This window comes from Saccopteryx bilineata, chromosome 2 (assembly GCF_036850765.1).
Source record: "Saccopteryx bilineata isolate mSacBil1 chromosome 2, mSacBil1_pri_phased_curated, whole genome shotgun sequence".
Lineage (NCBI taxonomy): Eukaryota > Metazoa > Chordata > Mammalia > Chiroptera > Emballonuridae > Saccopteryx > Saccopteryx bilineata.
Window position 1 is genome coordinate 184,527,193 of NC_089491.1, and position 13,354 is coordinate 184,540,546.

General features: G+C 39.6%; 1 pseudogene; it reads left to right on the forward strand.

Moving 5' to 3' along the window:
• LOC136323080 (receptor-type tyrosine-protein phosphatase delta-like) overlaps window positions 1-11,647 on the forward strand; it is a 28,164-nt pseudogene extending 16,517 nt beyond the window's left edge.
• Window positions 11,648-13,354: the final 1,707 nt, after the last annotated feature.

Consider the following 13,354-nt stretch of genomic DNA (forward strand, 5'->3'; position numbering starts at 1 on the left):
GTCTCTTTCTTTTCTCTAGAATGAATAAATTGAATCTAAAAAAAAATCAGTTGAAGAAAAAAGTATTTTCACTGAAATGTATGAGTGTGAATACTGTGGTCGGCCTGAGAAAATAAAAATTATGTGATTCCTGTCTAGAATGAGCTTACCATAGAGTGGGGGGGGGGTAGAGAAATAGACGGAATACGTGTAATGATAGAAGTATACTCTATCTTAGGAGAACCACACCAGAATGGAGCGGGTCAAAGAAGTTTCTGCACTTAATCTTGAAGGACAAATAAAAAGCATACAAAAAAGTCACGGTGAGATTATATGCAAAGGCCCATTAGTAAAGGAAGCAAGAGATTCTGGAGCCCACAGCGCGTGCAGACATAGTAAGACAGCTACACAGGGGTCAGCTTGTGCTCAGAATGGAACTATCATCTGTAGATAATGACAATCCATTTAAGGTTCTTATGTGGTAGAGTAGCATAATATGTACCATTTGTATAATAACCAAGTTTTGTTTTTTTCCATTTTAGGAAGTGTTTACTGAGTGTCTACTGCCTGTTAGATACTGTGTTCCTTGCTTGGGATAAGACTGAATCCTCTCTCATTTTTTCTATCTCCCACAGTCAAGTTTAGATGAAACTTGCTATGCAGGATTTGAAGGCCAAATAGACGCATTTTTCATAGTTTATAGACCCTTGGAGCCTTTGTTTAGTGGCAAGCTGCTGACACTATTACAGCAGTTCTTAGGGAACGTGTTTCCTGAAGGTGAACGTTAGTGGGAATTGGAGCACAATAGAGAGATTTGTTGGGTTATCTTCACATAGTTTGGTGACAATTGGCAAGTAAAAATATTCTGAAGATGGTGATGATGGTTCTACGCAGAGGCAAACCAGAGCAGTAGTGCCGTAGAAACTAGAAGCCATTTTCATGAAGAGATTAATGCAGAGGAAACCCTCACAGATGGCTCCCAGTGTGAGCTTGGATGTCAAAATGAGTGATGCTGCCATTTGTCCTAAAAGATTAAAAAAAAGGGGGAGAAGAAATTAATGAATTTAATTTTATCTTTATTTTACATTGAGGTATCAATGAAATATCTAATTAGAGATGTGGGCTTAAAAAAATTACTAAGATTAAAGATAGACACTTGGTGCTTATTACCAGAGCAGTTTTATGAGAGGAGACAGAGTCACTAAGACAATGAGGTGAAAGTGTGAAACAAAAGGCTAATAGTAAAGGTCTCAGTTACAAGGAAGAAGGGAGCGAGCAGAGGACATAGAGTAGAGCTGGTTAGGAAGTTAGGGGAACTGAGCCAAGATCAGAGCAAAGGACTTTTTAAGAATATGGGTACAGTAAGAAATTTTCAGAGCTCCAGATAACTTGAAGAATGTGACTGGAAAAAATCAACTATTAAAAAGGAGAAATATAAGCAAGAAGTTTTAAATATGGTACCATTTATGAACTTTAGGAGAGCATGATAAATTTGGCCACTTGAGACTCAGCCAAAAACAATCCTTCCTAAAAAAGCTTTCAGTTATTTGTTTGATAAAACAATGGAAGGATTTCAACCAGATGATGGAATTTTCAAAAGATTATTACTGAAATAAATTCACTGAGGACTAAGCTCTCCATTTTTGTTTCCTCTTCATTCAGTTTTTCTCATAAAACTGAAAATGAGAATGAAATATTATCTGTGCAATTTTTAGTTCAACAAAATTTCATATGATATTGAGGCAATATATAGCCATTGATTTGTTTAAAATATTCTGCAGATACTTTTTGATCTCCCAACGAAGTGCCAGGCAGTGTCTCAAGGGTTTAGTAGAGATAACACAGTTTTTTTCATTACTGTTACACAACATAGTTAATTGGGGAATTTGAACAAGTAAAAAAATTAGTTGAAGTGGAGTCCTCTGGTACCAAAGATTAGGTAAATAAGAAAGGCCACAGGCAAGGCTCCCAATCCAACTTTAGTAGTTCAGGGAAAGGGTTCTGGAAAGAGTGACATATAAGCTGAGGTTTAATGAATGACATGAAGTTAGCTGATCCATGGAGTGGGGGTGTGGAAACACTGTTCCAAAAGGACAGCATATGTCATAGTGCATAAATACGGCAAAGACAGGCATTGGTTATATGTCCATGTCTAAGACTGTTTAGTTGGCATCCAACGAACATATTCTATACACCTTATATTTTCAGTGCTAGGATTGAGAATAGATAGTCCTACCTTACAGTGGAAGAACTGACCCAGAAACTAGGTAATGTGAGTATAATGCTGAAAGTTCTGCCAAGTACTAGGGAAACCTAAGTATAGAGTTTTAGCCCAACTAGGATGTCAGGGGAGGTATCCGCAAGGAACTAATATCTAATCTGTGTCTTAAAGGATAAAAAAGATTTAGAAAAGGTAAAATAGTTGCAGATAATCAAAAGGGTAAGACATGGACTCTAAATTCAGTCTTTAAAAAAAACATGCATTGTCTATTCAGGAAAGAGTAGTTAAAAGATGAAAAGAGCATAGTATAATCTGTAGTAGTTACTATCATATTAGTTGTCAATATTTTATTCATATGAAAAATTGTTTATAGTAAGTGCATATTTACCAAATTGGCTTGGTAGAATGTGTTAAATGTTACTGGGAAATGGCATTTTAATCCGTTGGTGGTAGACTTTTGTTTTATTTTCCAACTTCTGAATGGGTTGAGAAAATTGCAAAATCAGTCTGTGTTGTAGTGTTTTCTTTAGCTGGTCCAGTTCTCTTTGTTTCCTTTATGTACTTTCTCTGCCTACATTTGTAGTGGGAGTCAGGGGAAAACATAAGTCTGGTAATAAAGGGAAAGACCTTTACAAAACAGGAAAAGAAAGCAAACAAATATGGGGGGAAAAGGTGTTTAGAAATTAAATAATATTTTAAAAAATACATTCTAGCCACTCTGGCGAAAAGAAAAGAGAAAAAGACTAAATTAGAAAAGTACTTGAGTGGGAAATGTATTAGAACCATAGGAAATGAAAAAGCAAATCTCTAGTTAGGCCCCCCAAAAAACACCCACCTATATTTGGGAAGCTTCTTACAGTGTAAAGTTACCCATCCTTCCTTACAGGTTGGTTCACGTGGCAGGGTTAAATATTACAAGAATCTGTATGCCACGTTTTGCCACTTGCAGTAACTGGCAAGTATAGAAATCAGAGAGAAATACAGCTTTTTGTTCTGATTTAATGGATGAAATAAGGGAAGGAAACAATTGATTCCAGACCTGTGGGGCGTGGGTTGCTAACTTTTATTTGGGTAGAAGCTATCTAAAAACTGCTTCCAATTTGTTTTCTAGCAAAATGCAGTTTTGGTGATTTTGTTTATCAGCAGAAACCATGCTTTTCTCATTTCTGTCCACAATAATTTGGAGGGCTTGAGCACTACCCCCAACTCCTCACCACTTACAGACTGAATCTGTCTCTTGTAAATGTCATGCACACACAGCTCCTTGCTCCTGTATTCGTCCACACTTGGCTTTTGTATGGAGAAGCAGTGGCGCTCCTTGGGGAAAGGCAACATTTCTCATAAACCAGCTGCTTATGGTACCAAGAATTTTTTAGTGCTTCAACCTTCTGTGTGCATAGTTAGGAGGCATAGTACCAGTCAAAAATCTAGCAAGCTGACAGTGTTTCAGAAGCAAGTTGTGGTCACAGACAGAACTTCTGTGACTTTATAGAGCAGGATTTTACTCTAGGTGCTAAGAAAAAAATGTACCACACAGATTAGACTATGAGGAAAAGCTGCCAGAAGGTACCCAATATAAATTAATTTCATCCGTAACCATTTTATATTAATGGAAAATAAAAATGAAGAAGAGTAGTTTCTGAACTTTTACATTTCTTTGTTTTTACTAATTAGACATTCAGATTCTCTACTTTTTCTTCTTTAAAAAAAGATGTTCTTGGAAGCATGGCTTACAATATTGCTTTATAAAATTTGTGCCACCACTCTTAGTAGTTTAATGAGGTAATATCATTTCATATTTAATGAGAAATAATTCATTGATAACATGTTGTCAGTTGAAGTAGTAAAGGTTTTGATTTGTCTAGTGCTTTACACCCGTGGTTTTCAACGTGTTTACACTTGGGGACCAGTACGAATAGGAGAATTATTTCGTGGACTGCTAAGGCAGAAATCACCCTGAGCATAAGCAAGTTCCTCTAAGATTTGGTTCTATAATCATCGTACAACATCAGGGTGGTTAACTCTTTCGAGTGTACTGGTCTGCAGACCAGCTATTGAAAAACTCTGCTTTACACTGTACTGAAGATACTGGAATGGTTTACACAATAGCCCTACATGGTTGGCATCCTTCTCCCCATTTGCAGGTGAGTTACGTGAGGTCCAGAGATACTAAGCACCTTGGGCAAGATCATTTAGCTAATACTAATGATGGGTAATAGTGACACACAGGGCTTGCTAGGTACCATTTACAAGTACGTTGCACTCATTAACTAATATCATCTTCACAAGAGGGGTGATTTTCATTATAAAGCTGAGGAAGTGTGGAGATGAACTAGCTTGCCTGGCAACACAGTAGCAGAACCAGAGGGCAAGATTTAAATACAGGCAGTCTGGCTCCAGACCCTACATGTTGATCCCGAACCACAGAATTTATTGGCCAAACAAGGACTTTTTTTTTTCTAGGATAACTGCTAGACAATCAAGAACTCCAGAACAAGTAGGCATGGACAGGCCTGGCCCAGACAAACCTTAGTACCAAGGATAACCGGCGCATACACATGGCCACAGGCTACAGAAACATCTGACTGTCATGAAGCAATAAAGTCCACAGTTTGCCATGAGAATTTCAATGAGAGGTAAAGAAGAGGCTTCTCATGGGTCAGCATTATCACCTGCCAATTTACAAATAAGCAAAATAAGGTGTAAGGCAATTTCTGACAACTCAAAGCTAAAATGATCGGAAATCAATTTAAACATAGAAACCAGAAAGAGCATTCAATCTGCTTTGGTTTTTCTCTGGTCAATTAATTTTATTTAACAATATGCAGGGTTGGGCAAAACAGGTTTACAGTTGTTTGTATGGAAAACAATACAATAATTAATAGATAATAATACAAGAATAAACACCATGTTTCATGTACTCACAACTCTAAACCTACTTTTGCCTCACCCCATATACTCAAATGACTATACCAAAAAAAAAAAAAATCAAAGTTATGAAAGGTATGACATTTATCACTAAACTCTGAGACAGCTTGTTGATCTCCCAGTCAAATAATGAGTTTGGGAACAATACACACTGCTAATACCAAAAGCCAGGCTGAGTGTGAAGTGGGACGCCCACAAAGACCAGACAGAGCTTGCCTCCCATATAATTATATGAAGCTGAGCCGCTTGATGATAACATATTAAATAAAATTAGTAAAACTTTACTTAATATAATTAGAACTCTGAAGGTTAGATTTAACTTATCTAATCAAATCTAATATACTGGGGAAACACAGCTTTCTTTATAAGTAGTCAAGGGCTTTCTAGACATATTTGCCTGAAATGATTTATGTGTCTATTACTTTGTTAACAATCTATGTTGAAAGGAGTGTTTTGAACCTCAGTTTGAGTCAGACAGGCAAAGCAGACTGTAAAGTTGAATTTTACCCATCTTTAAAGCTGATGCCAGTGCCAAAAGTTAGTTATTTTCCTCTCAAACAAGATTTCTTCTTTAAATCAAATGATTTGGCCTGAGACTGGATTAGAGGGGTCTAAACTCTAATAGTGAGAGAAAGGAGACATTGGTATGATCCAGATATGTGACAAAGGAAGGAGTGGAGTGGTGACTCGAGTAGAAGAGAGTTGAGACACTAGTGATAGGATTTGGCAGTAACAGGACTGAGTAGTAGGTCGGATGTGGGAAACGAAGGGAGTAAAAGCAGACTGTCAATGGAAACACAGGTTTAGGCCTGTGTAGTAAAATGGATCGTGATGTGATATTGAAAGAGGATTTCTTTTGGAGGCATTTTGTTTTGTTTTGTTTTAATCACAGTAAGTATGAGGTACTTCTGTGATGTAGAAATGGAGACAAAAAGTTAGAATTGGATAAACCTATAGAGCTCAGAGGAGCAATCTGGGTGGAAGGTACGAATCTGTAAACCCGTAAATACTCATGCTCTGAGCTGGAATGAGATCACCTAGGAAGAGAAGGAGTGAAGAGATGTTCTTGGCCAGAGCCCTGAGGAAACCTATCATTTCATAGCTGGGTTGCAGACAATAAATCCTGCTTAGGAAATATGGAATATAAGTAGACCACCAGGAGAGTTGGATACAGAGAATAAACTTGAGGGTCTACCCAACATTGTCAGGTTGTGTAAGACATCAGGAAAGGAGAGGGTCAGAGAATCTCCTTTTGGCGTAACTTTACAGAGGTTACCGAGGACCCTGGCCAGGGCACTGAGGTGTGCTGGTGAGACAGGAGCTAGAGAATAGACGGAAAGGGAGTGGAAGATGAAGAAATGGAGAACAGTGAGAACGTTCAGGTCTTCTCAGAATTTGGGCAGTAAGGGGAGGGAGAGAGAGAATGATGACCGGAGTGGGATGTGGCTTGCTTTCTTTTGTGGATGGCAGATATTTATATAAGCAACTGTGTAGGATTCAAGGTGGAGGAAGAAGCTGAGATATATGAGAGAGAAGTGGTATGGTATATGGTAGACTTCTTATGAGTGAAATGATGGGAAATAATTTGAGAAAGAGTGATTGGGCTTAAAAAGTAGAGCCAGTCCTTCTATGGCACCAAAAGGAAACATTATATTTGTGTACAGATCGAGGTGGGCTTGTAGTTTGGTAGGTAGAGGAGAGGGCATTCTTGTCTGAATGTTTTTCTTTTCTCTGTGTATAAGTGATAAGGCTATCTTCTGTTGGGGAGGTGAGGAAGTTCAAGGTTTGAGGCCAGAGGAGACAGTTTGAAAAAGTTATTATGTAAAATGGAAGGACTAGGTAACTGAAGAAATTGTGTTTGATGACCAGACAGTTTTGAAGGCTTGAGATTGCTGATCATGAATTTATGTCATCATTCTCCCCTTTGTATTATTTCTCAAGCTATGTTTGGCTCCTTGGAGAAAGGCTATCACAGATTTCGGCTATGGTAGAGTGAAGGACGTTGGCTTTGGAAAGGCATAATTCAAGGATTTGGGAGCGCCTGACCAGGCAGTAGCACAGTGGATAGAGTGTCGGACTGGGATGCGGAGGACCCAGGTTCGAGATCCCGAGGTCGCCAACTTGAGCACAGGCTCATCTGGTTTGAGCAGAGCTTACCAGCTTGGACCCAAGGTCGCTGGCTTGAGCAAGGGGTTACTCAGTCTGCTGAAGGCCCACGGTCAAGGCACATACGAGAAAGCAATCAATGAACAGCTAAGGTGTCGCAATGAAAAACTGATGGTTGATGCTTCTCATCTCTCTCCATTCCTGTCTGTCTGTCCCTATCTGTCCCTTTCTCTGACTCTCTGTCTCTGTAAAAAAAAAAAAAAAAAAAAAAAGGATCTGGGCGCCCTAGTGGTTCATAGGCCAGTCCTAGAAAAGAAATCCCGAGCCTTAACTCTGAGGTTCATGGTGGGTGGGGAGGAGGAATGAATAAATAACCACCACCTGTGCCTGCAAGAGAAGCAGTATATCCTTGAAGAAAGTATATTTCAGGAAACAGAACCACATGGGTGTTTACAATGTCATAGTTGCAGAGAATACTATTGCCATGTATGAATTTAGACCCAAGCCAGATATTCTATTACATGAAGTTCCAATCTCCCAGCATCCCATTTCTTTCACTGGACAAGAACTGTTTGAGGCAGGCTCCACTGTCACTGTTCTAGATGAATGCTTTAGAGACCAGTGGAGATCACATCACATCCAGCCACACAATTAATTGCTAAGGAAGAGGCTGTTCAATTCTTATCCCTGCTGCAAGTAATATGAATAGTTGGGCAGTGCTGCAGAAGAAAGAACAGATTATTTTTTATGTACAAGAATGGCAATTCAAAGTATGAAAGCAGAAAGAGAAATTAATAGAATTCATCAGCCTAACCTTGATTTACAAGATTCTGAATGAGGACAATGGGAGTTCTATGACAATGTGCATTATCATTACTTAAGGAAAGAGAACCTGTTCTGACTTTGTGCGATAGGTAGGGAAAAGCAAGAAGTTCCCTGACCAGCGTGTTTATCAAGTACATCTGCAGTGTCGTTTCATACGTGCAGATGCAGCCCCTGTCATTCTTCTCCGGGCTCATTTAAGATGATGGACTTGTTTGGCAAATCCTTCAGGTGGTGGGTGGACAGGGAGAGATGAAAGCTTACTCTGGGTCATAGAACAAAAGATACTAGCCACTCTCACACACTCCAGCTTTTTATTCTCCTCACCCTCCTTGATCATTATGATCATTTTGCAGGGAAGAAAATGAATAGCTTAGTCATATGATCCTGTGAGTCTGTTGATAATTGCTCAGAGCAGGTTCTGGTATATTTGTCTAGTTTGACTTGAATTCTTGATTAGAGATTTAAAATGTTTGTCAGGTTCTTTAACCTGCATCTCAGGGAATTTCACTGTGTCCTACTGAATGTGGTGGTTGAGATGCTCTCTCCCATCTTGATGGTCAGTACTAGCCAGTAGCAGGTGGCCTCTGTTTCGTTCCATGTGCTATATACAATGTACTGAGCACTATGTGTTGACTTGCTTTATTTACCCAAAATAACAGTCTGGTATTATTTACTTTCATTTTTCAGAATACACAACTGAGAGTCAGGGGTGTTAAATGATCAGCCCACAATCACACAACACAATAGTGACAGAGCCCAAATTCTGGGCCAGATATATCTACAGAAGCCACATTCTTCTCAAGAACACTCTAGTGCTGGCCAAGAAATACAGTGAGAGGTACATGTTTAATTTTTAATTTTCTAGTTGCTACAGTAGAAGGACAAAGAAAGATATAGGCCCTGGCCCGTTGGTTCAGCAATAGAGCATCATCCAAGTGTGTGAAAGTCCTGGGTTCAATTCCAGGTCAGGGCACACTGGAAAAGCAACTATCTGTCTCTCCACCCCTCCCTCATCTCTCTTTCTTTCTCTCTCTCTCTCTCTCTCTCTCTCTCTCTCTCCCCCCCCCCTTTCTTCCCCTCCTGCAACCATGGCTTGAATGGTTCAAACAAACTTGGCCCTGGGTGCTGAGGTTCGCTCCATGGCCTCAGCCTCAGGTGCTAAAGTAGCTCAGTTGCTGATCAACAGAGCTCTGGCCCAGCCAGGCAGAGCATTGCCTGATAGGGAGCTTGCCAGGTAGATCCAGTCAGGGTGCATACGACAGTCTGTCTGTCTGCCTCCCTGCCTGTCACTTAAATAAAAAAAAAAAAGATGTGGGGCCCTGGCCGGTTGGCTCAGTGGTAGAGCAACGGCCTGGCCTGCAGAAGTTCCGGGTTCAATTCCCGGCCAGGGCACACAGGAGAGGCGCCCATCTGCTTCTCCACCCCTCCCCCTCTCCTTCCTCTCTGTCTCTCTCTTCCCCTCCCGCAGCTAAGGCTCCATTGAAGCAAAGATGGCCCAGGGGCTGGGGATGGCTCTGTGGCCTCTGCCTCAGGCGCAAGAGTGGCTCTGGTCACAACATAGCAACACCCAGGATGGGCAGAGCATCGCCCTCTGGTGGGCAGAGCGTCGCCCCTGGTGGGCGTGCTGGGTGGATCCCGGTCGGGCGCATGCGGGAGTCTGTCTGACTGTCTCTCCCCGTTTCCAGCTTCAGAAAAATACAAAAAACAAAACAAAAAACAAAAGATGTGAAATTAATTTTAATAACATTGTATTTGGCCCAATATATTGAGAAGACTATCATTTTAACATTTGATCACTATTAAAATTATTACTGACATAATTCACATTTATTTTCAATACTAAATCTTTGAAATCCAGTGTCTTTTATATTGAGAGCAAATATCAGTCCAGATTATCCACATTTCAGGTGCTCCATAGCCACAACAGGCTACTGGTTATCATACTGGACATGCAGCTCTAAACTCTTGTTTATGAAAACAGCATTCTTTATCACACAGGGTTTGCTGAGTGTATTACAGGTTTTGCTTTGAGTAGGAAGAGGCCTTCCTGTGTGTGCTATTGTTTTCTGTGATACAATGTTAGTGTCCATCCTGACCTCCCTTTCCCCTTTGTGGCACCTGCTCTTTAAAAAGTTGGTGTGTTTGTGTGTGGGTATGTGTTCATTTTCAATATAAATCTCCTCAAAATCTATTGTGTCCTTAATAAGTACTTTATGATACAGAGTGGTGAAAATGAGCCAGATTATTTCTAAGGTTAAGATATGCATACGCTTGTATCCCTCTATGATCTGTTTTAACTGGAGCAACAATTCAGTCTTTCTGGATTTGTCTTGTCTGTTCTTATAGGATTTTTGAGGGTGCAAAATAAATTATGCATTTAATATAATACCTGGAAAGTAGGAAATGGTTAATATGTTAGCCATTATTATACACTTATGTGTAAAGTCCTTGTTTATTACTACCAAAGATTGATATTAGCATAGTCCCTAACCATGAATACAAGAGCAGGGTATAGATCATCTGGAAGTTACAAAACAATCTAACAAATAACCCATATATATTTGTGAACAGGTAACTGTTCGTTACTTAAATTTTATAAAACCTTTTTTAGATTTTATTTAATCTCATTGTATAGAGATTAGAGCGAGCAGTGAGAGAGAGAGGAAAAGAGAGAGAGAGAAAAAGAAAAAGTTGGGGAGAAATGGGAAGCATCAACTTGTAGTAGTTGCTTCCCATATGTGCCTTGACCAGGCAAGCCCAGGGTTTCAAAACAGTGACCTCAGCATTCCAGGTCGATGCTTTATCCATTGCGCCACCACAGGTCAGGCACATTACTTAAATTTTAGTTGACCATTCTAAACTGGAGAACTCGGTCACTTTTGTCTCTTCCTATGGATGTGTGACACTGTGATCTATTTTGAAGGCCCTTAGGTACTGATTATCTCCAAATTTCTATTGCACTTACCTTGAGGTTTACAATTTAATAGGTAGAAAGAAAGGGAAGCTTTTTATATCTTTATATAATTGTAAGCTTATGAGTAATTTTTCTGTTTTTAATTTTTTTATCCAAATAAAAAGTATTTTAGGGGTATGTAAATAAAATGATAATTTTCATATTATAGGTGTTATATGAGCTAAGACTAATTTTTAATGTGCATTTATTTCCCTTTTTAAAAATTATCTTATAAATTGCTGTCATGGAAAATATCTAGTTCAGCAGCTTGTGTTGGTAGATTTCAATATACCAGCCTGTATGTGTCCAGCACCAGGGTCCTAACGAACTGTTCCCACTCTGTTTATGATACCTAATAAAGGGCAGTCGACCATGGTGATAGTACCTTATAAGCTCATTGAAGTCATGCACAAATGTCTACCCATCTTGTTTTTAAAATTGAACAAACAGGTGATTGTCATTGATGGACAAGTCACTCCATCTCCATAATTTGCGTTCAGTCTCAATCACTGGTCTGTGGAGGATTTAAGGATATATCCGTTTACTTTATTCTCTGAGCAATCATTATTTTTGTCTTGTGCAGAGGTTACTACATAATAATTTTGTCTTTGAAGAAATCTAATGGGAAATTTATCAAGCCATGGGAGAGTCCAGATGAAATGGAATTAGATGAGGTAACTATGTCTTTGTTGGCTGTGTCTTTCATCAATTACTTAACTTATTAAACATTCTCTTCCTTCCTGTAGAGACCTCTCAACATACAATCCAGATGCAGACTTCTGCATGGCTGGCTGGCTGGCTGGTCAGCTGGTTGGGAGGAAATGTTCATTGCTATAGGTGTGTTAGCCTCTAGGGATCACAGCAAAGAGATTTTTGCTTTTTAATTTTTGAAAAGACATTAAGTTGCAGTAAAGCTAACAACCTGTCTAACTTTGTTTACTTTAATATTTTGCCCCTTGCCCTTTGTAAAAATGATGCAGAGGTGAGAAAGGTGAAGTGAAATTGTCAGAAGAAGCTTAATCACTAATGTTATGAATTCCAAAGTCCCAGTTCATTAGTGCAATGGTAGCTGTAGTTGTTACAAAAGTTAAATTGCCTTTTGCACCAAAGTTCAACATTTGACCCACTATGTGTTCTTACCAATTTCTCCTAGAATTATGCTGATTAGCATATGTCTGCCTTATTCTATATTCTGTAATATTTCAGGTCAAAATTGCATTTGACTACAGAGGCAAACAAAAGAAATCAATAAATTTTGAGCCAAGGAAGAATTATAGTACAAAAAATAGAGCAAATACTAAGCGAATATGATTTCAATTTTCAAAATTTTACCACAACAGTAGGCACATTTTAATTTATTTCTAGGTATTTTCCCCACATCAGATTATTCAATAGTTTAAATTAAGCAAGGAAAAGCAGAGATTTCCGAACTGCATTACAGGGAGGTGAAGTTTATTTCTTACCTGTCTGCACTAAGGAGACAGTGATCTGACAGATAAGGGCTGTTAGCTCCTTTTGGCAGACATCTGTCAGAACTAGAAATATGGTTCATCATCATCCGCTTCATTTGTCTGAGTAAAACTCAAGTTGAGAAGAGGAGTTTGGTTTAAGGTTAGGACAGAGCTTTTGTGTCACTGTATAGAGTTTAGGTGAGCACTGGAGGAGTACACATTGAGACACCAGTTGAATAATAAAGGAACAACATCATTTTTCTATAATGTTAGATGAATAGTTATCCCTCTTCTGAATGTGCAAAATGGTCAGCTGGTCTTTGGTAAACTTTTTTTTTTTTTGTATTTTTCTGAAGTTGGAAATGGGGAGGCAGTCAGACAGACTCCCACATGCGCCCAACCAGGATCCACCTGGCATGCCCACCAGGGGACAGTGCTCTGCCCATCTGGGGCATTGCTCGGTTGCGACGAGAGCCATTCTAGCGCCTGAGGCAGAGGCTATGAAGCCATCCTCAGCGCCCAGGCCAGCTTTGCTCCAATGGAGCCTTGGCTGCGGGAGGGGAAGAGAGAGACAGGGGGAGGGGTGGAGAAGCAGATGGGCGCTTCTCCTGTGTGCCCTGGCAAGGAATTGAACCCAGGACTCCTGCACGGCAGGATGACGCTCTACCACTGAGCCAACCGGCCAGGGCCTGGTAAACATTTTGAAGCAAGGCACGCTTTTAGTTGCGATCAGTTAAACCTGAGATATTCTTTATGATTTTAGCCAGTTCTCAGCTGAATTACACAATTCAATTGGATTTGGATTTTAAGATGTGAAGGCAATTTGTGTAATCTGAATCTTTCTACCCTATTTTAGGAAAAAGAGTTTTCAAAGAATTAATACCCAGGCCA